Below are 24,886 nucleotides of genomic sequence, written 5' to 3'. Positions count from 1 at the left end.
GTCTGTTTTCTGCCCACAAATTCTGAGGTTTTCCATTGAGGAATTTTAAACACTCAAACAAGCCCCTGGCCTTGGGAGGCACTTCTCTGTTCTGACAGATGTTTGGGTGATAACCAGTAAGTTAGTTTGTTTCTCAGGATGTTGACCTTCATCTGTGGAGGGAGGATGGTGACGTCTCCCTTCCTCCCAATGGAGAATACAAAGAAATAGTACAGCAACGGGGGAGGGATAGGACTTCACATTAGGAGATTAACAGGAACAAAACCCAGAACTTTTGGGTTTCCATAACAAACACATTAGCATCTGACTACACTGGGTGATAGTGTTAGTCCTACTCAGGGGATACCCACTGAAGTTAATAGACAGGACTAATACAGGTTTATTAATTTCAGTGGGTCTACTCTGAGTAAGAGTTAACAGTCTACAATCTTCTATACTTGCATAGTTCACTGTTGTTTAGGCAAAGCTATCCAGACACATAGAAGTTATATACGTTTTATTTCTTTTTAGCTACTGTTGCTTTTTAACAATTTCTTGAATGTTTTGGATTATTTGTTTCTAGCTGTATTTATTGACAGTTTTCATATTTCTTGCAAACTGTTTTTAGAGTTTTTATTACAATCAAGCGCTACATAAATTTGGTGAAATCAAAATAAATGTGGAGGCCTGAGATTTGGGTACCTGGGGGAGAGCGTCTTCTGAGATAAACAGGTCAGCTGTGAAATGAAACAATAGCATTTAAGAAACATGCAAGATGTTGCTGTTGGCACTGTGCTTGTTTTGTGAAGGGAGGGCTCATTATCTCCTCCCTCCTTCCTCAGTGGTGAACAGTGTTTTTTATTGCCTTACATCCGTCCATAAATAGAATGCCTCCCCCCCACTCCCCACCCCCATCCACCGGTTATCTGCTTGGTGTCCTTTGGGGTCTGTTAAGCAAAAGAATCTCTATGATGTGCATCTTACACCCTTCGTTTGTTTGTGGAAAATGCTGCCACTTTCCCCTTTAAGTGAAGTTTGTTTTCCTCCAAGTCTGGCAGCTATTTTAGTGCAAGCTGAAACATGCACGTGGTCTGCGCAAAACTCCAGATGGAGCCAGACATGGCCCCGCTCTCTCATCTCCTGGGCAGGAACAGGCTTAACTGCTTTCCTGCTCTCTCATCAGCTAAGGGTTCATTGATGAAGCGGTTTTGCTTAGTCTGTGGCCTGCACCTGTGGTCTTCCTTTAAGCCTCCTTTTTGCATGTGGGGTGTGTGGGGCAGATAAGGAACCGAAAGGCTCTGCCTGAGCACAGATAACTGGACCTTTAAAAAGCTGAGGAGCTCCTTTGCCTAAACACATTTGGCAAGATGTGCTTCCCTAGTGCCAGGGGAATCCAGTGCTGGGCACCACAGCTCCTGGTTGGCACTGGCAAGAGCACAACTTTCTTTTTGCTCCTTCTTCTCCTTCTGTGAGTAATCAATGATCAGCCTGCTGTGGATGGTTGGTTGGTTGCTTAAGAGCTTGGATAGGAACAAATTTTAGCACTGTCCCAGTTTTAGCTAGTGCTGATGAGAAGTTACCTTGCATTTTGAGCATGGATGGCATGCTAGCCTCATGAGCACCCCAGTTGAAGCCACTGTTGCTGCCCATTGTGACTCTAGTGGGCAAATCCCACTGAGCCAGCTATTGTTCCTCCATTACCAGGTCAGGCAGGACAATGTCCTGATCCTCTGGAGGAAGTCTTGTTAATGCAAGGGCAACAAACCCAGGCAGCCCCCCCCTTCATTTTAGTTTCCTAGTCATAGGTGCTGCTGCAAAATGAAAGCACTTGCCATTGAAGTTCCCTACCCTTTTGTTTCAAGTAGTTTGTTCTGCAGCAAAGTTTGCTATTTTTAAAGGCTGCAGGTTTGATAGGAACATGGGTCCGTTGCTCAAATGTAAAAGAGTTACGCACTTCAATGCAAGAAGGGAAGTGTTCTTGTAACTCACCCCCCCCCATTATAACTGCAGTAGGGCTGGTGCCAAGCATTGTCTACCCCAGGTGAGAACTCTGTTTGAGCCCTTCCAGCTCTATGTCACCCGACTAGTGGGATGGTAAATGTAGGGAAGAGAAAAGGTTGCATATGGAACCTTTCTAACAAAAGAACAGCCAGACCCAAATCTGAGGTGCACGTCTGTCAAAGGTTCCCAAAAGCTCACAGCGTTTGCAATCAGGTGAGATGTATGTGCTGTACTTTATGCTGTGTCTGTGCAAAGTGTGGCTGGTTTTGAGTCCAGAGGCAACTTGCATGCATTTGAATGAGAAACAGAATTTGCCTCTGGGCTGAAAACCAGCCACACTTCACACCGACATGGCTTGCTTATTTATTTTTTTAAAAAACATTCTATTCATTAAAAACCCAAGTGGTTTACACCAGTCAAACAAAAAACCATGCAGTAAAAACCATATATGTATATATATATTTAAAAACCCAGAGAAGGATATTTTCTCACTAAGAATATTATCTAAGAATAGAGAATAAGCATGGAGGCATAGAAAGGTTTTCAACAGGCATTTGAAGGTTGGAACATAAGGCACCTGCTTGGACCTCTGTTCCACAGGACTGAACCGATGAAACTAAAGGCTGTTTCTTGTTGCTGAGAAATGGGCTTTGCCAACTTGGGGGATGACCAATGACATTCCTGTATAGATGATCTCATTGATCAAGCTGGGATATAAGGGTTCAGGTGGTTCCCCAAGGCACCCTGGACCGGGCTTTATAAATTAATACAAGGACCTTGAACCTTGGTAGTAGGTTGCGATTCGTTGCTTCTGCGCATGTGCGTGATGTCATTTTGAGCGTCTGTGCATGCGCAAGCGGCGAAACCTGGAAGTAACATGCTCCGTTACTTCTGGGTCGCCTCGGAGCACAACTTGAAAATGCTCAACCCGAAGCTACTTCAACCCGAGGTATGACTGTAGTGTACTTTTTTTTCTATGTTATCTGAATTACTACAGTGGTACCTTGGTTTGCATATGTCTTGGTTTGCATATGTTTTGAATTACAAACACGTCAAACCCAGAAGTGCATGTCCCGGTTTGCAACTTTTTTTTGGATTACAATCCATTTTTTTGGGATTACAGTGGTACCTCGGGTTACAAACTTAATTCGTTCCGGAGGTCTGTTCTTAACCTGAAGGCGTGCTTTCGCTAATGGGGCCTCTCACTGCTGCCGCACCACCGGCACTTGATTTCTGTTCTCATCCTGGGGCAAAGTTCTCAACCTGAGGTACTACTTCCGGGTTAGCGGAGTTTGTAACCCAAAGTGTTTGTAACCCAAGGTACCACTGTACAAACAATTTTTTTTGGGAGGCCCCATTGGCGAAAGCATGCCTTGGGTTACAACCTGTTTTGGTTTACAAATGGACCTCCAGGAACGGATTATGGTTGTAAACCGAGGTACCACTGTATAGTCTGTGTAAGACCTTCTAGTGAATGGAATGGAAAAGGATTTGGATGAAATGACCTTTAAGTCCCTTTCCTCCAGCATTTTGATTCTTTAAGATCAGCAAGGTGACTGTAGGCGTGTGTCACAGTGAGGGACGGTGATCTTTGGAACTGTCATTTGGAGGAGATGGTGTACTTCAGGGAAGTTTAGTGGAGAACAAATAGATCTGTTTCTGAGCATGAACAGGGCCCACGTGCTGCAAGAACAAACATGGTTTTCATGTCTCTTAACTTTTTAAATCCTCAAACAGAACTAGAAACTTTATGCAGAGAATTGCATAGTTCTATCCAAGTGGCAAGTTAGTGGTTAGTGTACCAGGCAAGGAGCTAGGAGTCAATAGATTTTGCTTCCTTGTGACTATCTTTACTAGCCTGGTTTTCCACGGAGAGGATAGTCCTCTCCACGAGTGTTTCTGGGCATATGTTGAAGCAGTCATGCCATTTGTTTATATCCCACCTTTTCCTCCAAGGAGCTCAATGTGCTTTGAAGTTTTAATGGGCCCCCTGACACAGACCTCTTTTTCACAACTGCTTTTTTGTGCATCCCTGAAACCCAGGTTTTCTTTTTTTTTAAGTAGTATGTATTAAGATTTTAAGTTTACAAAAAGACAAAAGAAAACAAAAAAACACACCAGATTAGACAATAGTAAAACAACACATCACAATAAAAAACAAGGAAATAAGAACACATAAAAACAACATACAAAGAAAAAAAAGAAGACAAATCGAGCCTTCCCATAACTTATCTTTCATATGCTTGTTTCCCTGACCTCCTCACACCTCCCTTTTTTGTATTCTAAGTCAATTATCCATTTCAGCAAATCCTTTCCCTCTCTTCAAAATTCTTATCCTGAAAATTTATCTTGATCTTACTATAAGTTTACTTTCCCTCTTTTCACCAATTAACAGTCTATTTTTCTTAAATCTTTGATACATTTTTGCTAAAATCACATAGATTCATTCCAACATCATTCTAACATTCATCCTGAAACCCAGGTTTTCAGGCAGTTTTTGGGTCCTGTGAATTGGCTGGCTGTTTTGATTTTAGACCAAGTCTGACAGGATTTGCATCGCAGCCTCTCCCACTTGTGGGTTGGAGAGACAGATTATGTCTGGTTATTTTTTTGCTCACTGTTTCCACCTGATCTCGAGTCAAGCAGGAAGGTAGACCACACTTTTAAACATACCTTGGGATGAGTTCCTTCTCCTGTCAATTCCTTTCATCTCCAGTCAAATCCCTTTGTATATTGTATAGTCACCAGCAAAATAAACAGTCTTCGCTGTCAGAATGCTCTGACTTTTCTCAAGGTAGGGGGTCTTGGAGATGGTAAACCAATGTCTGGGCTGTACCACTTCAGGTGGCCAAGGATTGGGGGTGGGCAAGGTAGGCAAATTGATTAATTTGTTTGCTTGCAAAATTCAATCCCGCCTTCCCACCAAATGGTGTTTAAGGTGTTTAATGACAAGAATACAATAATAATAATAATAATAAAACAGAACAGCAATAAAATGCAAAGACTACCCTTTCACAAGTTCCTGGAACAGACCAGAGGGCCTCTCCTGAAGGTCTTAAAACCCCAGCTGTTTAGTATGGGAGACTGAAAGGTCCTGCATTAAAAAATAAATAAATCACATAAAATCCATAATGTCAGGGGGGAAGCTAGATTAGAACCTTTTCTGTGACATCCTGTTTTCTACCTAAAGGCGTATGTGTGTAGAAGAAAAATTAAAGTAAGCCTTTCCCCACCCAGTCTACAATGGTCCAATCCAGACACAGGTTCATCACTGAAGTGAATAATAATAATAATAATAATAATAATAATAATAGTAATAATAATAATTTTATTATTTATACCACACCCATCTGGCTGGGTTTCTACTAGAGCTCAATGGGTAGGCCTTATTTCCTAGAGACATTCCTTTCTTCCCACTAGGTGGTATGAAAATCATGGGACTGCTTTCTTTGGTCTACATTATTCTGCAGACTAATAGCTTTTCAGGAGGTGAAGTTGTTATTCGCAGTAGCCCCAGATGTGTTTTGTCAGGCATGAAAGGCTGGAATGAATGAATGAGAGAACGAACAAATGAATGAAAAAACAAACAGCCCCTATACTTGCATGTATTTAAAGTATCCAAAATGGAGGAATTAATGATAATGATTGGCTATTTAGAATAATGAACAATGTTAAAACGGTGTATTAAAAACGTGTTTATTGGAGAAATTTGCACTAATGTGCTGATGAATTTTTATGATTTTTTAAAAAATAATAATAATCTCAAATCGATGTAAAATAAGAACTGTATTTAAGATCAGAAAAACAAGAAACTGAGAGCACCAAAAGTGACAGATCTTTCCATCCTTCCCCACGGAATGGGCATAGGCTGATCCATCCAAGCAGCCCTCATACAGCAAGTGATGGCTTGCTAACAATCTTGGAATATTGTAATGATAGCAACAAAGCAGATATCATGCAGTTTTCCTTTAGTTTTCTGGCTGAGGGGCACAAGAAGCAATGGGTTCAAATGGCAAGACTTTTGGTTTGGGTCAGATGTTACAGAAACTTTCCAGCCCTAGGAATGGTTGTTTGGCAAGGCTCATTGGGGCTCAGCCTGAGGAACTGCAGTGCCAGGACTCAGCCTGAGAAGCTGCAGACTTGTAATTAAGCTGGTGCCTCTGAAGATGTGGAAAGTGCAGATTGACTTCCGGGTTGGCGCCACCGGCAATGGCGGAATTCCTCTGATCGGGAGGAATTTGCCTCGTGGAAATTTGGGTCTGGCCGCCACGGCGAAGGCGGAGACCCACTAAAAATCACAGGCGAGTGAAGCCTGTGAACATGGGATTCGGCGGGCACCTTTTGCGCCTCCCCTACTCGGGGGGAAACCCGGTTTCGGGGATCCGGAGCGATGTGGGGTGAGCGGCGCGGTGCTTCGGATCGACTGCTTCTTCCACGGAGCGAAGCCACATAGCTGTTGCCATAGAGCGCTGACTTTTTCCTGTGGACAATTTGATCTTAAAGCAACTACCCGTGAGTAGAGTGAAGAATTGGATTTTTAAAACTTCTTAATTTGGCACCGAAACGGGGAGGTTCAAAACAGGAAGTCCACCTCCCCTTTTTGTAAATAAGACTGAGGCAAAGAGGCTGCAAGCTAAAGTCTTGGAAAGCCTATTGTAAAGGACTAAATTCTCATCAGTAAAAAATATTAAACCCCCCTTGGAAGCAGGAGAAGAGGGGGGAGGCTTTGGATTGTATATCCCTGCAGGAGTGAGTGAGGAAGTTAAAATACCACCATTCCGAACCTGGAAACGGGCTGCCAGTAAAACCGACGTGTCTTGGAAGGTTCATTGACAGCGAATAGAACGTTCGGTGACAGCTAGCATAAGAAAGATACATTGTTTCCATTGTCTTTGTCTGCACTTAAAAAGGAGTAAAAGTAACGGAAAATTGAAACAATCTTACTGAACTTTATTAAAAAAAAAAGGAGGAAAGTAACTGAAAATTGAAACTAACTTTGGATTATTGAAACTGTGTTTAAAAGAGGACATACTGACCGATACAAATACAACTCGCTTTCCCCTAGTGGAAGCTTTTGAAATTGGTTACTTGATAGGAGCTGGGCTAGGGGAATTTCCAGCTGCAAGATAAGAAAGTGTGAGACTTTGGAATTGACCTTGAATCTTCTAAGTGTTATGGCAAACGGAAAGGAAAAAACAGACGAGATGTCGACAGAGGAGGCCTTAGTGGCTGCATTATTGAAAATAAACGATTTGCTGGAACAACTCCACAAGAAAACAGATGCGAGAAATGTGAAATTGGATGTTGCAAATATTGAAATTGATTCAATTGTAGAAAGTTTAAATAACTTGGGACAAAAGGTGAATACTAATTCAGAAACCACTCAGAAACTGACACAGGAATCTACTTTGATATGGCAAACTGCAGATGAAGTTAGGGGAAAAACCCTTGCTGCTGAATCTAAAATAATACAACTGGAGAGGAGAGTCCCATCCATACAAAGACAACCTGACGAACATAAGTTGACATTCGTTATGATTGAACTTAAAGAAGAACGGATGAATTTGAGGACCAGAGCCCTATCTGAGATGGAAAAGGAAAGCTTGACAGAGTTTCAGGAGGTGATACTAACATTGGTTGAGAAAGAGAGGTATTTGGGGGTTAGTATGACTGCCAAAAATGTGAATTTGCTTAAGGATAACTGTGAAGGATGTTGGATTGAGGAGAAGGGGGATTTGGAAATATGGACAAATCAGAAGTTGTCACTGTTGGGCCGAGTTACTGTGGTGGGGATGAGGGCTGCTGTGTTGTTGGGGATGTTGCTTTTGTTTCAAACACAGGACAAGTGTGGATGAGCCCTAAATCCCACTGTTTTCAGTAGGGCCAACTCCCAGAAAAATGTGCATAAGATTGCAGCTACAGTGTTCTTTTATTCTGGGCTAAACTCCCTCATTTTGGTTCTTGTGGCCATTAACATACACACCCCCCCCCCTTAGCTCGCTTTGCTCTAGCCCAGGTATGTCCCTCTACCTGTTGGTGGCCTCTCATCAGCCTCAACCCATTAGGGAATTAGGGGGCTGTAGTCCAACAATATCTGGAGGGGGCATCAGGTCCCCAACTCTTGCTCTGGTCCATTTTTGGGGCGCGTTCTCAAGATCTCAAGAAGGATTACTTATGTCTTGACGCTTTTAACCACATGTTTATCCCCACAGTACAGTTGACGCATGTTTAGTGTGTGGCCAAAGATTCCTCCACTGCCCAGCTCACAAACTTGATTTGCATCGTGCTTTTTCTATTATTATTTCTGATCAATTAACCAGAAATGTTGTCTTTGTCACTGATGTGGATTGGCATCTCCTCGACAGCATTCTTTGAATGCTCTGTGATTGAGGGAGGGTGTTCTGTTGTGTCCTCTGAGTTGCAATTATTAATGGTTGGTTGTCCTTTATAAATCTAGCCGCCTCCTCTGTATGCATTGCAAGGGACTAGGGGGCAGACACAGCACCCTCGTAAAGGTCTGCAGCACTACTAGGTGCAGACCGTGCATTTTCTCATCATGCACAGCCTCCTCAGCTCCAACACCCTCCAGCTGTACCTGGAGAAGAGAGACGACTTTACAACCGTGTCATTTCCAGAGACTTGCAGGAACATTTTCAAGAGCTCCTGGCTGGGAGCCACAAGCCTTGGACACTGTTTCCCAGAGGGTTATTGTGACTGGTCAGAGGAGTCCCAACAATGCCTAGCCAGTTAAATAAGTAACCTGTATCGAAACTTCTATTTGTAGCCATGTTAGTTTGTGGCATAAAAAAAAATGGAGAGAGCTGTTAAGCTTTAAAAGACAAACACATTTATGATGCGCTTTTGTGGACTAAATGACACTTCGTCAGATTCATTAACTGTTTTCCTCATTTAACAGGTACACGCATACACATGCATGTGTGCGCACACACACACATGCACGCAGAGTCTGGGTATGGCTAGAAATTATTGGGTCTGAGGAGTCCCTGAGAATGTATCTCTGCAGTGCCATGCAGGAGTGTACACTGCATTGACTTTGTGGATCACACGGTTAAAGCTGCAGCCCTCTGCACATTTACCAGGGGGCAAATGTCACTGATTTCATGGGGGCTTACTTCTGAGTAAGGATGCATTGGATCAGGCTAGATGTCTCAGTTTGCACATTTGGTGGGAATGGGGCAACAGGAATAATTACATCTTCAGCTAACTCTGGGTTTGGATGTTACAGAAGAGGAATTAGTAATGCTGAAGTAATTTTAGGAGATGCATGGAAAGCAAATATGACAGTATTACTCAATAGTCACGGGTACGCCGTTATGGTTTACCAAGGGAAAAGAGTACACCAGCTAAAATTAATCTCTGGCTTTCCTATTGTAAGACTTGTCATGTGTCTTTTTACTGCTGTTTTCTGTCATAAGGAACCTGCTGGAAACAGATCTGGGTATCTGCTGGATTTTACATTTCCAAAAGGGGGGAATCGGCCATTTGGTCATCCCAAAATCCCGAAGTATAACCCGAAACCAGCACAGCACCTAGCTGTTCTCCTGCTCTATTTTAAGACCAATTCAGATTTATGGCTTTACCATTAGACCATATTTTTCTCCCTTTACCCGCACCATCTCCTTTGTCTGACATCCTGCCTGGGGAATTCTGGAGCACTCAAAAGCTTGCTTGCTATTTTCTTCCATTTGGCCTGGCCCTAGGTTTAGTAGTACTGCATCTTCTTCTAAGGTTCTTCTGTAGCCATAGGTGGTTTCATACTGTCTGATGATCATTAAGCTAGTCTTAGTTTAAAAACCCATGTAGGAAGTATCTCAAGCCACACCCCCTGGAGGATGCTGGCTGAGTCTGAAAGGAAGAGTTTGTACACTTTGAACTGGGCCAGAGAAAGAGAAAGGTGATATTCTGAAGCTGGTTGGTAAAGGTTGCTGTGAAGTTTCTGGCTGGTAGAAACAATTTTTTAGAATCTTGGAGTGCTGGGTTGTTGCTCTTCTGGAGTTAGCACTGCCTATGTGTGCTTGCTTTCCATCTGCTCAACCTGTATATTTCTAAACATCTTGTCCAAAAGGCCCCTTGATGAGAGAGAGAGAGAGAGAGAGAGAGAGAGAGAGAGAGAGAGAGACTTGCCAATGTCTGTGGAAGTCTGTGACAGAGTTTTCAATGGGTGCCTTAATTCCCTGCATCTCAAGCCAGTGCAATGGGTTAGGTTTATACACGAGAGCAAAGTGACTCACCCTTTGGGGAGGAATTTCCCCGCTGGGAGAAACAGAAGAATTACACTGGATGTCAGTAGGCCTAAGGAGCAGCCTTTGGTGTTGGGTGTTTAGGGCTTGCTAAGTTGAGAGATGTTGCGGTCTAGGACTCTAAACCTTTCTGTCTGCCTGGCAAAAGTTGCAACAACTTGGATCCGGATTTGTGCAAACAAATAAAAAATGTTCCACCTCCTCCCGCCCCATCTGGTGATGTGATGCCTGCCAAGAGGACTTGCTTCCTCGTCTCTGTTTTCTTTAAGAAAATCCCCAGCTGACAACACGAAGCAAAGGAATGCACTTTCTTGGAGGCAGAGAGTCTTATAGTGGACCCTTTCTCTGCTCCAGATCTGCTGGGGGTGGGGGTGGTTGGTGCTGCTCTCTACCTGTGTCACTCATCATTCCCAGTTAACCTTGGTGGGTTTTAGATGGATGAAGTAGAGAGATGGGTGCCTTTCTGTTGCAGGCAGAGGCCTCTATAGAACAAGCCAAACTGGTGCATGTGAAGGGGAGGCCCACTGAGCATTGCCTTAAGATGTGGTCTGTGGTTGGTGCTCAGGGTGCTTTGCCAGTTTTCCTAGCAGGTGATACCTGGCCTCAGAAAGCCCAGTGATGGTGGGGACTCAAGTTCCATGGAGGACCTGCTGATGTTGAAGCAGAGGACTATGACTGCATGCACACTTCTCCATGTGACACACTACAGTGGTAGGACTCTGTGCGTTCTGGTGGGCTGAAGGTAGATTGGAATCCATTGGCTGGTTTGCAGTAGACTGGCAAGGGTTTCTGGCTCCTATTTCCTGTGGGGGCAAGGCCCATATCTCAGTGGCAGTTGACCTGCTTTGGATGCAGAAGGTCCCAAGTTCAATCCCTGGCATCTCCAGGTAGGGCTTGTGTGAAATGCTGCCCATCAGTGTAGACAATACTGAATTAAACTTACCCATGGCTTGACTCAGTATAAGGCAGCTTCCAGTGTTCCTGTGCACTTCTCTGCAGCTAGGCTGACTTGGCTTTTTGCAGTGATATTTGGGGGCAAAGGCTGCAGCTCTGTGGGAGGGCATCTGCCTGGCAGGTAGAAGGTATTGGGTTCAATCCCTGGTGCCTCCAGATAGGGCTAAGAGCATCCCTCTTGAAACCCCAGAAACCTGCTGCCAATATTGAGCTAGAGAGATCAATAGTCTCACTCAGTATAAATCAGCTTCCTATGTTCTTCCTAATAGACAACAAAAGCCTTCTTTTTCCTCACCCAAATTAAGCTTTCAAGGGCCCCTGTTCTGCAGTAACTGGCCTGCCAGCCCAGCACTCTAACCACTACTCCACACTGCCCTGCAGGCCTTCTTCCTGGCCTGTTAAGTTCCCCTCTGCTCTGGAAAATGCAACGTGAGTCCTATCCATGGCATAAAACAGTCTTGCCTGTTATTGGAGGGGATGTCTTCCATTGTGGTGTCTGAGGTGTGTGTTGGGTGTCTCCTGCACTGTCCTGGGGTAGCACTGCCACTTGACAGGGCAGGGTGGGGCAAGGGCAGTGGAAGCACCGCGTTGGCAGTGGTGGCACACCTGCCACCACCCTGCCTTGCCCCCTTCTGGTCCTGCGGAGCAAGTGGCAGTGCCACGACAGAGAGACTAGCCCACCTCATGCCACAAATGGCAGCTTGAAGGACTGTCACATAACCCCTTTCCTTTCCTTGTCCTTCTCTGTATTGTGTAGTGCAAGGAATTTGGAAAGAAGGAAGGGTGAAGAATAAGAACGGCCTGGGTCTCAGGGAGAGGCAGCCTGGGAATCCACCTTGTGCATGGTAGATTCTTGGCCCCCAAGCCTCCTCTCGCCTCCCATGGGCTCTGAGCAAGTCTCTGCAGAGGCTCCTTAATTCCAAGCCTCCCCCGTGTTTTCCAACTGGGAAAACAGCCTTGGCTTTGTTCGTTTGCTTTGCCCAGATTTGTTTAATGAAGGGGCTGTAGCTTCAGCTCCAAAGTTTGCAGAGCTTCTCTTAACAAAGGATGTCATCTTTTTAAGCCTGAGTGAAATTGCCTGCCCCCGCCCCCCCTGGTGGTTGGCCACTTCCCTTTGCGACTGTGCAAGGACTGTAACTGCTTACATAAATGGCTCTTCCTAAATATGCCTGGATAGCTCAGTTGGTTAGAACATGGTGCTGTTAAGGCCAACGTTGCATGTTCAATCCCCATATGGGACCGCAGGGGGTTGGACTGGATGATGCTCAGGGTCCATTTCTGTAATTCTAAAGCAGCCTTTTTAAGCCTTGGTTCCCCAGATATTTTTGAACTACATCTCCCATAATCCCTGACCACTGGCCCTGCTAGTTAGGAATGATGGGAGTTGTAGTCCAACAAGACCTGGGGGCCAAAGTTTGAAAAACACTGGTTTGTATTCTGTGTGAGCTATCTAAAGGCTTTGATGATGAAGCAGTATATAAATACTGATAGATAAGTACATAAGTAAGTAAGTAATAATACTTACTTAATAATAAATAGAATACTTTTGTTTAGAAAGGAAAAGGGAATATCAAGATTTCGAAACTTGCCTGATCTTAACCACTGATTTCAAAACTGCACTTTCATTTCTTTGAACACCTGAGCAACTCTTGGTATGAAACAGCTGGTTATAAATATAGTCCACTTTTCAGTAATTTAGTTATCAAAATGCCAGCTTTCTCTTGGGACACACTTCCACTTGTCCCATGCCTAGATATCATGGGTCTGAGCAGTTTTCCATTTCCCCTGCCACTTTCCCCAGGAAAACCTGCTCTTTAGTGCTGAATTGGCACAAACATCAATCTGCAGAAAATCCAATTGACGTTTGGTCCAATTCAGCGGTAAAGATTGGGTTTTTCTCCTGGGTTGGGGGAGCAATGAGGCAAGCGGAAGTCTGGATGAGCCCTTGGCAATGCTTGTCAAGCTTAATCCTATTCCAAGCTGGAAGATTTATTTCATCTTTGTTCAAACTATTGACAGAAAGGTGTGGAATTTGAAAGCTAGTTCTGAAAGTGCCTGAATGTTGACTCACCTTGAGGTCTTCACCCAATGTGATTGCTCTGACATTTTTCTTGTGACACTGTTCTGTTTGGGTGGCACAGCAGAAATATTTGAGAGGTATGTTGTTCCTCTCCTTCCTGCTATGATTCTGCCCCCCTCCCCCTGGTGAGCTGCTAAAGTTGGTCATCATTTCACCAGCCAAACCTGCGCAGCTGGATAGGTTGCCTGTGCCAGATTTTGAAGGGGTTAAACATTTACTAGGCTTTAATGTGCTCTGTAAGCACATGACTGGTGGCACATGATGGATTCCATCCTGTCATGTGAGGCTTTGGGCTGGAGAGTGTGATGTGCTATGGGTGGAGTGTTCTCCCCATCTGGTGTTTGCCCAGCCTGGTGAATTCTCTTCGGGTGAAGGAGGCGAGGACTTGGGAGGGAGAGAGGACATCCTGGATTACATTACAAAGACTTGCTGGCTGGGATTGATGAGAGCTGCAGTCCAAAGCTTCTGAAAGGCACTAGGTTGGTGAAGACAGGAAGAAAACTCATACAGGGCAGACCTCTGAAAGCAGGACTACAGATTGTTAACATCTGTCAGAAACAGGCAAAAATGTGTAGGTGTCTGCAAACTTCAGCTTAACTAACATAGTGCCCTCTAGTGTCAGATCAAGGGCAGTCTATTGCTCGCTTTCCCTTGAGTTGTGTAACTCTTATGACTGCATCCTGAGCATACTAGCTAGGCAGCAAGTCCCACTGAACCAAGCGGGACTTACTTCTGAGGACACTTACACAGGATTGGGCCGTCTGGAAGCAAAAGCTCTACTTCATAATGTAGTAGGAGCACTTGAAACATTTCAGAGAGACATCATCAGAAAACTAGCCATATTTCTGAATGCACTCGGGCCATATCTTAGTGCCATAGTTCCCAACAGACAAATAAGAAACCACCTGTGTGTGTCCTAAGGTGGTTGTTTTCTGGCCTGTTGTAGAACAGTCTCCTTGAAATCACTTTAAACTTTGTACACATGAAGAACTGATGTAGTGTAAATGTTAATGGCATGTGCTAAAAACTACCTACCTTGCTAGGCTGTTATAAGAAGATGACAATAATAATAATAATAATAATAATAATAATAATAATACCCTGCCCATCTGGCTGGGTTTTCCCAGCCACTCTGGGCAGCTTACATCAAATATAAAAAATAGTAAAAATCAGACATAAAAAAATTCCTGATACAGGGAAATAATGTATCAGAAACATTTCTTGAAGTTCACAAGTTTGATTTTTTTTCTGCCCAACTTTTTTGGCTGGTATATAAAAAGAACAGATTTAAAGAGTTGTAACCATCTGATATTTGGGGTGTTTTCAGTTCTTTACAATTAACCATTGCTCAAAACCAGTGGCATGAGATGGGTTGGGCTGAAACCTGCCCAAGGTCCTGTGGGCAAGTAGGGATTTGAATCTGTCCTTGTTCCAAAGACAACACTGCCGACCAAATAATATTTCTCCACTATTGGTGTCATAGGCCTTTAAGAGAAGCCCCTCCCATGTGTCCGTCCACACCCCCCCCCCATATCTATCAAATAGCAAGATTCTCCAGTGAATTTCCAGGAACAGCTGCTGGGCGAATCATATGGCTGCCACAGTCACACCAGGGGGTTGGGGATGCACTTCTGTTTGAAGAAGCAGAAATACAAAGAGCAAATAAACACCAAGGCCTGGAGCAGCCTCGTGACAAGGAAGATGTGGGCAGGCCTGTCTTCTCTGATCGGCAAGCAGGACACAGATATATCTTACTCTGCCAGCCAGTCCTGAAGCCGCCTGGCATTCTTGAACAGATGAGGGGGCGGCAACATCAGGGGCTCACTGCAAATGCCTCGTGGTGCCAGAGCACTGTTGGAAGGGAGTGTAGAGGCTCAGAAGCAAACAAAGGCCAAAGGGCTCTTGATCTTCCAGTGATCCTACCCCATAGCCCTTGAGATTCCATACCAGAGTCCCCACTTAATCAGAGTTTTTCCCTTTTCCGAGAAAAAGCCGTTGCTCAGAGATAGAGCATGCAAGGATGTTTGAGGTTTGGTCCCTGACATCTCCTGGTGTGACTAGAAAAGACCCCAAGACCTTGGAGAGCACCTGCCAGTCAGTGTGGAGCATATGGAGCTCTGTGTAGCATCTGGCTTGTGCTTCATGCAGCATCGCATTGTGACAGCAGGGCCAGTGATAACTGCATTGAACTGTATTGCCAGTGGTACTGCACAGGAGAAGGGCTTTGGCTCAGTGGTAGAGTGCACATGTTGCATGCAAAAAGGTTCCATCCCTGGATCTTCAGATACACTGCCAGGCAGTGTCTATAATACTGAGCAAGATGGACCAAATATCTGGCTTGGTATAAGGCACCTTCCTGAACTCCCATCTGTGCTCTGCCACTCTGTCTATGTACCTCCATGTTTATTTTTCTCCCTGTGTTGTGAGGACCGCTATCTGTCATTCCCTCCATTGCTGTTAATTCAGGATCTGCTGAAGTTCAGCACCTAGGATAAGCTAACCTGGGGTCCTCCAGATGTTGTGTTGACCCAACAGCTCACCATTGCCGGGGATTGGACTAGATTCTGTGAAGTGCAGTGAGGTGGCAGTGAGGTGCTGTCCCAGTGCTAACTATCAACGGGCAACGTAAAGGCCTTCTCCCTCCTTTATGGTTCTTCATCCTTAAATTGGATCTGGACCAGACAGCCCTTCAAAGGCAGGACTTTAAGGACCGCAAACCTGTGCCTGGGCTGCGCTGCTTTAGACTGCATGTGGGAGACGACAGACTGGAATCACCCAAATTACAAAATAAAATTAAATCCCTGCACATAAAAGCTAAATGCCATAGACAAGGTTTTTGGCCTAGCCTTCTCTCTGACATGTTCATTTTCCATGTGCAGGAGTTGTGTCCTCTTCCCTTGAGGCTAAAGTGGTACAGTCAGGGCGTAGGTTTACTCCACTATGGGGTGCGAGCGGAGTAGCAAGCGGCTCACCAGAACAGGAATGGGGTGGGCCAAGCAGCAGCGAGGTCCGTGTTTGCAGCCACAGCACTGCCTCACCTCACCTCATCCTGCAACACCACCACAGCCACTGGAAGGACACTGCCACCAGTCTGTCCTCCTCACACACCACTGCTGAGTTTGAACTAGGCTTTACAGTGGTACCTCAGGTTACATACGCTTCAGGTTACAGACTCTGCTAACCCAGAAATAGTACCTCGGGTTAAGAACTTTGCTTCAGGATGAGAACAGAAATCGTGTGGCGGCAGCAGTGGAAGGCCCCATTAGCTAAAGTTGTGCTTCAGGTTAAGAACAGTTTCAGGTTAAGAATGGACCTCCGGAACGAATTAAGTACTTAACCCGAGGTACCACTCTATACACTGAAGAATCTCCCCTCAGACAATTTGCTGTTGTGAAGTCTTCTCTGATCTGCCCTTACAGCTTCAGGAAGGTGTCACACTGCTTAGCTTACCTTGGGCCTGTCCTATCTATCTATCTATCTATCTATCTATCTATGTATCTATCTATCTATCTATCATCTATCTATCTATCAATCTATCTATCTATCTATCTAATAAATATATTACCATTTATTTTACACATATATATTCAATTCCTTTTATTATTATTTTGCAAGAAGCAACCTCTTGTGCAACATCAGATACAACTGGACTATTCTAACTCAGCAGGAGCGGATTAGTAAGGGAGACCATAGTCAGTGGAGAGTTTTGTTTTCTTGGTCCAGAGAGGGGCCCCAATCCTCTGCCTGCAGAATAACTTTCCTTTAGGGGTTCAAGGCAGGGTAAACAACAAACAAGTAGTGGTTTTATAAACTGATTTAGACCTAAGCTGATGTAAAAGTTTGCATACACCTCCATCATAGCTGTCAACATTTCGCTTTTTTTAAGGGAAATTCTCTTATTCCAAATAGGATTCCTTGCAAGAAAAGGGAAAAGTTGACAGCTATGACCTCCATATGCTTATTGAATGATGGCAAATAAAATATCTAAAATGAGCATTGGAAGACCTGTCACCCCACATGCCCTGGGGCCAGGCAGGCAAAAGTGGAGCAGGTTTGCGCTCCCAGGGCTGCCATCTGTTGAAACTGGTACAATATTAGAGATGGGAACTTCCTAAGTGAATGGCACTTTAAGGAACTATTATTTGTTTTGAAATGCTAAGGTTTGAGGCAAGTTAAAAATCCTGCATGAGCACATTATTGGAGCAGGGGGCAGTGAGCCATCGGAGCAAAATCCCTGAAAGATTATATAAATCAATGGCGCCCTCTAGCGGCTGAAGGAGGGAGCAATATCTGGGGATCACAAGTGGGGGGGGGGGCTGGCTTAAATAATAATGGGAGATGTGTTCAAAAGGATTTGGCCAGGCTTGAGGATGAGGACAGCTATCTGGGTTGGGGGTGGAATATCACCATCTGGGGAAAGGCCTGGCTGCACCTGTACTCGGCTTGCCATCTGTCTTGGCTCCATCTCCTCAGTGGGCAGATCAGTTGCAAGTGACAGCACAGCAGCAGGCAGAGTCTTGCATGCAGCCATATTCCTGGGTCCTTGCTTGCTGCAGCCAATGCAAGGAGCTTTCTCTGGCGGATGTACAAAGCGAGATCAGGCAGCAGTGCTGGGTGGCTGGCATGGGCTGGGGACAGGAATGGCAGATATGGACTAAATGACAGCATGGAGAGACCTAGTGCAGCCGTGGGAGGGGAGCCCAGGGATGGATAGAAGTGGTCATGGAGCAGCTTAGGGGTGGATGGGAAAGGATGCATAGGCAAGATGACATGAGCTTAGTGTTTACTCTGAACGCTAGTTTGCAGGAGAACAGGAAGCTTGCTTTATACAGAGTCAGACCAATCACCTATCTGGTTCAGTGTGGTCTGCACTGACTGGCAGCAGCTCTCCAGAGTTTCAAATGGGGGGCATTCCCAGCCATACCTGGAGATGCCAGGAATTGAAACTGGGACCTTCTTCATGCAAAGCTGATGCTCTGCCAATGAGCTTGCGTTGCCCTTCCTGGGAGAGATGCCTTTACATCCTTTGAAACTTCCAGTGCCACTGCAGTGAAATGAAGGGGGCAGCCCTTTAGGGGGAGGAGCTCCATGCACACAGTGGAACTTCCGCAGAGATCGTTGAATTGCGAGGTGTGTGTGAAGCCAATCTCTTCCCAAGGGATTCTTTCTCAACTTCCGGAGAATGACCAACTTACAAAGGAGATCAAGCCTCATTGCATCTTTAATAGAAGATGGATTTTTGGCAGATATATGCAGTCCGTCCCACCCCCTACCCCCCACCCCCAAGTCCTGCATGACAAGCTGCATGGACCAAAAATCTTGAAAGCCACAGAACTATTGAAGATGCAGGAGTCTTGCTCACCTTTGTAGCCAGTCACCTTTGAAAAATAAACAAGAGAAAAATAAACAAGTCAGAGATAAGTGGAAAAAGGCGGTTATGCAACCACAGTTGCTCAGCTTAGGTCAGGGTGGAATAAGGCTAAAGCCTGTCCATAGCTACTGAACCTGCGCCTACACAGTTGGGTAAAGGTGTGCGACCAGAAAACATTGGGGCAAACTGGGTTGCACATGCTAACTGGAGGCCTCCCCCCCCCCACAGGTGCCCCTTGGGGATGTAGAGTGTTTGGTGAGTGGGCAAAGAGCCTCGTGCCTCGCAGTCGGATGGAGGGTGTTTAGAGCCTCGGAGGTACATTGTCATGTACAGCGGTGAGCACATTGTTTAGTCGTGTCCGACTCTTCGTGACCCCATAGACTACAGCAGGCCAGGCACTCCTGTCTTCCGCAGTTTGGTCAAACTCATGCTGGTAGCTTCGAGAACACTGTCCAACCATCTCGTCCTCTGTTGTTCCCTTCTCCTTGTGCCCTCAATCTTTCCCAACATCAGGGTCTTTTCCAGGGAGTCTTCTCTTCTCATGAGGTGGCCAAAGTATTGGAGGATCTGTCCTTCACGATCTGTCCTTCCAGTGAGCACTCAGGGCTGATTTCCTTAAGAATGGAGAGGTTTGATCTTCTTGCAGTCCATGGCACTCTCAAGAGTCTCCTCCATAATTCAAAAGTCGAGCACATTAGCAGGCGCTAAAGTTACACAGCAGTTGTAGTTGTGTGTGCGCGCGCGCTCCTACTCTACATCGCTAGCGGTTGGCGATGTGCGGATCCAAAAAAGTCAGTCGCGCGGCGCACCACCAGGCGACTCTGAGATGGGCCTCTGGGCGGCGAGCAGCTCCGGCGGAGCTGGTGCGCCCGCTCGTCGTTTTGCGCGTGTGTCTCAGGCCCGGCCGAGTCGGTGGGGGTGAGGGAAAGGGAGGAGGAAAGTGGGGCTGGGCGGAGAAGGAGGGTAGGGGGCGGATCCGAGACACGAGAGTCCCGGTTAGCCGAGGGGAGGAGCCTGTTCAAACTTGTCGAGACGCGGCGGCGCTGCGAGCCGGCCGGGGGAACTGTGCCCCGTAGCGGCCCAGCGGCGGACCGGCACCATGGAGGCGGCCAGGCCAGGTGCGGGGCAAGGCGGGCAGCGGGAGGTCGCGATCCACTTTCCGGTGGGCGGGGGGAGACGGGCGGGAATTCGCTTCGGGGCCCAGAAAGATCAGAAGGGGAGAGCTCCCCCCTCCGCCAAAAAAAGGACCAGCCGATTTGCGCGCTAAGAGTCTTGGGCGCTGAGTTACAGTTGGCGACCGAGGGGGCTTGCTTGGGAGCCTCTTTCGGGATGCCTTTCTCCAGCGGCGGGTCGCTCCTCTGCTTCCCCCATCCACCTCCCTTCCAGAAGGGGGCTGAGTTGGCTGCGTGGTCCCGCCGCGGCGATCTTTGTTGTTGCGTGGAGTCGGAAGCAGGCCGGCGATGTTGCTGTTTAATGCGCCCCCCGCTTCCCTCTCCATCTGCCTGCTGGAATCACATTCTCCCTTCGCCATCCGTCGACTTGCGTCTCCCGCGGTGGGAAAGGAGAGGCGCCGCTGCCTCTTGTCCCGGCGGCGAGTCGGTTTCTGAGCGCGTAATGTTGTTCCTTCGCGTTACTTTCTCCATGAAAGGGCAACGGAGAAGCGGGAGTCTGCGCTGCCGGGCTTGTGGCGCGCGTGAAGGTGCCCCTTTCTCCCTCTTCGTCACGGAGCAGCCTCTTGCCAGCCAATGAGCTTGTTGGTCTGGCCTAGTGGGCTTCTCCCTCTCCCTCCTTTCATTCATGGGGAAAGTTTGGCCGTGGCCTCCTCCTCCTCCTCCACATCCCCGGTGCTCTGAATCTGCGCCAGGAACCTGGGTTGATGGAGGCCAGGCGGTGTGCCAGAGCCCTCCCTCCGCTGCCTGGATGGGTTGGCTTGGGGTTTATGCCTGTTGAGAGTCCATTGCAGGTCCTAGCTCTGAGCATTTGGGCTAGTCCTTCAGCTGCCCCAAGGGAACCCCAGAGTGACCCCAGCAGCCAGGATAGGCTATGCAAAGCCCTTGGATGATACTATGCAGAGCAGGGGGAGTGAACCTGTGGCTCTCCAGATGTAGTAGGACCACAACTCCCATCATTCCCTGCCATTGGCCATGGTGGCTGGGGCTGATGGGAGCTGGAGTTCAGCGGTCAGCTGTAGGGTCTGGGACAGAGTGTTAGTCTCTCATTGCTAGAGGCGGGTGTGCATGGTGTGTGGAAATTGTAGGGTGGGTGAGTGTAGGTTTCTATTTTCAGCACAGGTGTGGGGAGGCCAATGAGGAAACCGTCCAATGTTGATATGGGACATGCTCCCCAAGCATCCTGTAGGAGCATGTGCAACAGCTAAAAAGGCTCTTTGAATGTGTTTATATGCACACAGTTGCATATTATGCTGGAAGCATGTGTGTTGCACTGGGCAGACCAAACAATGCTGACTTTCCCTGCTGTACGTGTGTTTCTGTCAGCTTCTCTTTCTGCATTTAGCTGTGGTGACTGACTGCGATAAGCCCTGGAGATTTTCTTTGCATGTGGAATAACAGTGGGTGCTGTGGGCTAATATCAGAAGCATTAACTATAAAATATCCTCTCTAGGACAAGAATGTGATAATAAGGTGCATTTATATCCTTCCTTCAAGGAATTCAGGAATGAATATATGTCTGCCCTCCAATTTTATCCTCACAACAACCCTGCAGGCTAGGCTGAGAGACGGGTCCAGAATTGTAGCTTTGTAGCTGGATGGGGAGTTGGACCTGGGTTTCCACAGTCCTGGTCTGACCCGCTCAGCAATAGTCCAGCAATATCTGGAGGGCACCACGTTGACAAAGGCTGCTCTAAGCCATCTCACTTCCAGCTCTTTGATTCTATTAATTCTCTTGTTCTGTTCTCTCTTTTTCTGTCGTTGGGGGTACATGGGAGTGAGCTGGGGTCTCCCAAGAGGCGACTGTGTGTGTTAATTACATTTCCTGGAGAAATGAGGTGGCCTCTTTGTGTTTGTGAAGAGGACAGACAACAGGAACCATTCATCACAACTCATTGTGTTCGGATTCTTGCCTCTGTGTATATGGTGCTTTTTAAGATCCAGCCTGAGCCTGTTTGCGGTAGCGACTCTCCTGTTAGGGGCAGCTTGCTGTCCTTTGCAAGCTTGTGAATCACCGTTCTCTATAAACAAGAACCTGAAAGCCCTGAAACTTTTAAAACTCTCTGCTGCTGGCAGTTTGGTCCTGCAGGGCTTGGAAAAGTCTGGGCAAAGCACTGCCATTTGCAGCTTTCAGTTCCAGGCCAGATGCCAGTGAACGATGGATAGGAGAGAAAAGTGTTGAAGGGCCAGGAAGCCTCTCTAGTGCTCAGACTGCCAGGGCTGGGATTTAGGGAATCTTTGGTGATGGGTGCATCCGTGCATGCAAAGGCGAGGGGGGGGGAGCAGCTTTTTCTTGGGTACATTCTGCTGGCAGAGTTGAGAGGAGCGAGGGGGACTGTGGAAGGGTAAGAGTCTGCTTGCTCTCTGATCATGTTCTTTGTTCCTCAGCTTTAGGCTGGACAGGCTTGATAGCTTCAGCAGATGCCTCCGCTCCTTGCTTTGAAGTGAAATAGGTGGGGGAAGGGAGGGTACAGCCCTGACCGACCTCCCCTCCTCTCCCTGCAGTGTCTTGTTCGCTGGGCAGCATTGTTATACAGGCACACAGCTTAAGACCGATGCTAAGAAGTGGAGGCAGCAGGCTTCTCCTCTCCCTTGATGGCTTTCCTAGACTTATTCAGATGCCATGCACAAAGTAGCACATTTTATTCCCAAGCATTGGGAGTGGGGGCTGTGGTCATTGTTGGGTTACAACTCTCATCACCCCCGATTGTTGACAGTGCAGGCTATGGCTGATGGGAGTTGAAGTACAACTATATCTAGAGGGCCACAGGTGCTGCCCTTCACTGCTGCATTGTGGGAAAAGAAGCCTCTGAGTTCTGAGAGTGGTTTCGGAGAATGGTGGTGCAAGGGGCCTTCTTTTTTTGGTCTCCCAGTGGAGGATAAGCATAGATTTCCAACATGGAAAGCTACTAGTGGTTCCCCATGGTCCAGAAGCATGACCCACATTAACAAGGGGTTGTGCCTTCAGCATAGTGAGCTCAGTTCTATGGAGCTTCATCCAGTAGGAACCAGACAAGGACTGACACTGCAAAGTTTCAGGTGTTGGGTCAGAACAATTTTTTATTTCAGGAGGCTGCTTTAATGTTCTTGTTTTCTTATGTTTAATGTTCTTGCTTTCTTATGTTTAATCTATGCCTTTTGTACATTGTATGTTTAATTTTTTCTTTGTGAGCTGCTTTGAGACAACTGAAAAGTGAGGTAGTAGACCTTTAGACAGAGAAACAAATGAAGAAACAGTTGCAGTCAATGACTCTCAGATCCAGCTAGGGTAGGGATAGGTGGCCCCCTTAGTACATTGTCTATAGACCTCTGCAGATTTATCTCATGAAAAGTCCAGCCCAGCGCCAAGGGCTCTTGAACCTCTAGATATGGCCCTTGTGGAAGGTTAATTGCTAACTGTAGCCAGTTGGTTTGCTCACATCTAGAGATCTCAGTTTTGCAGGATATGAATGCCTAGCAGTGGTGTCCAAACTTTTTGCAAAGAGGGCCAGATTTGATGAAGTGAAGGGCCGTGAGGGCCAACCAAAGTTGTTGTTGAGGTTTTTTTAGGATTTTACCCAGAAAATAAACTACCACAGGGGCCAGATTAAATCAACCAGGGGGCTGGATTAGGCCCCTGAAACGGACTTTGGACATGCCTGGCTAGGGCTTGGCCAAGGATGCGCAAAGGCAGAGTTCTATTTCACTGATAGCTATAGGCAAGCAGGAGTTCCATGTTGGGGATTGACAGGGCTGGGGGAGGCGGCTCCTTCTCCCAACAGCCCACTTGGTTTCTGTGCTACCTGTAGGAGAAGAAAAACCCCTTTCTCTGCAATCATGGAAATGCAGAGGGGTGCCAGAGGAGCACTCAGTCCTTTCATCCTCCTACTTCCAGTTCACTTGGTAGAAGGCTTCTCTCTCTCTCTCTCTCTCTCTCTCTCTCTCTCTCTTTCTTTCTTGTGGCTAGCTTGTTAGGAGAGTAGAGAAGCCTACATTTCCATGTGTGGGGTTGCAGAATAGGACATCTCCACATCTATGGCAAGCATGGGAATGCAGGCTAGTAATATTCTTGAAAAACAAACTTTTGTTGGCTTATTTACAAGGCAGGTTTATTGAAGTGTGTAAACTGTGAACTAGGAAGTCCTTCAAGCAAATGTTTCCTTTGCAGCAAACTCAGAGGTCTTAACAAACCAGTACTCTCTCAGCCTCAGTCCCTTCTCTGCAAAATGGGTATGATAAGGCTGATCTTACCTTGTGAAGCATCATTACTGAACCAATATATGTGATACATTTTAAACTCTCTAAAATGCTCTGTAAAAGCGAACTATTTTGGTTAACATGTTGCAGCTAGTTGGGATTAAGGCTCTCTGCAGCTGGCCCTCTATTTAGATTGTTTATCTGCCAATCCATTTTTTGACTTCCTGCTGTTTAAACTTGTATAGTGGTGGGCAGCACTGCCCCTAGGCTTTGCTGCAGTCAGCAAATTAAAATCCCTTCTCTAACCCCCCCACCAAAACACCCTTAACTGTATGCTGAGTAGCACAGTGCCACCATACGCAATGATCAAGTGTTGATTGGAATTATTCTTTCTCATTTTAATTTCCAAAGCAACTCCTTTCTTCCCCTTGACAACTGGGCCTGTGTTCCAGAGATCAGTTGGCAATCAGGCCGTGCCCCCTGGTATGTTAGGAGCCCTGCCCATCCCATGAGTCGCTGAGCTTGCTTTGTGCTCCTCTTCCAAAAGTGCAACACAGCACATTTCTCTCTGCCTGCAAGTATTTACATAGCTGAGGCAGATGCTGCTGGAATTGTGGTGCCCGCATATCCAGTTTGCCATTATGATTGGGTTAGCCTAGGTGGCAAGGCCTTGGGCTTGGGAGTACAGGAGTGTGGCCAGCTGCTGGCTGCTGGGATCTAGTGTCAGCAAACTGGCATTTCAGAGGACTGGGGGAGTTGGGGACTGTGTGTGCATATGTGCACACATGCGCCTTGGGATCTGGTTATGCTACGTAGTTATGATGTGTCAGGTACTTGCAGGGTTCAATAGTGCTCAGAAGGCCATGTCTTCTTCTGCTTGTACCTGTTCATTCCC

The 24,886-nt window shown here is 46.5% G+C and overlaps 2 protein-coding genes and 1 long non-coding RNA gene across 11 annotated transcripts in view; 2 read left to right on the top strand and 1 right to left on the bottom strand.

Moving 5' to 3' along the window:
- Positions 1-24,886, top strand: part of SFXN3 (sideroflexin 3) — a gene marked incomplete at its 3' end in the record, with an annotated part of 178,236 nt that overhangs the window by 68,636 nt on the left and 84,714 nt on the right. The gene's annotated exons all lie outside the window — the stretch shown is intronic.
- The window catches only part of LZTS2 (leucine zipper tumor suppressor 2), a 62,069-nt gene that overhangs the window by 12,210 nt on the left and 24,973 nt on the right, over positions 1-24,886 (top strand). The window contains exon 1 of one of the 9 annotated variants that reach the window (XM_081006172.1): positions 10,536-10,952. The exons of 7 other annotated variants lie outside the window; for them this stretch is intronic. The gene's annotated coding sequence lies outside the window, so the exon portion shown is untranslated. Of the gene's footprint in view, positions 1-10,535; positions 10,953-19,651; positions 19,765-24,886 lie in introns of those variants that run through there. One more of the 9 variants, XM_081006171.1, reaches the window with a different exon arrangement.
- LOC308477329 lies at positions 3,414-6,154 on the bottom strand. The gene is made up of 3 exons (XR_013986493.1): positions 5,875-6,154; positions 4,445-4,612; positions 3,414-3,970 (listed from the first exon to the last, which is right to left on the bottom strand). It is a non-coding gene; the product is annotated as an uncharacterized lncRNA (long non-coding RNA).

Source organism: Podarcis pityusensis (assembly GCF_964106645.2).
Source record: "Podarcis pityusensis genome assembly, chromosome: 5".
NCBI classification, from domain to species: domain Eukaryota; kingdom Metazoa; phylum Chordata; class Lepidosauria; order Squamata; family Lacertidae; genus Podarcis; species Podarcis pityusensis.
Note: the sequence above shows the minus strand (reverse complement) of the source record. Positions and strands in the feature narration are given on the sequence as shown.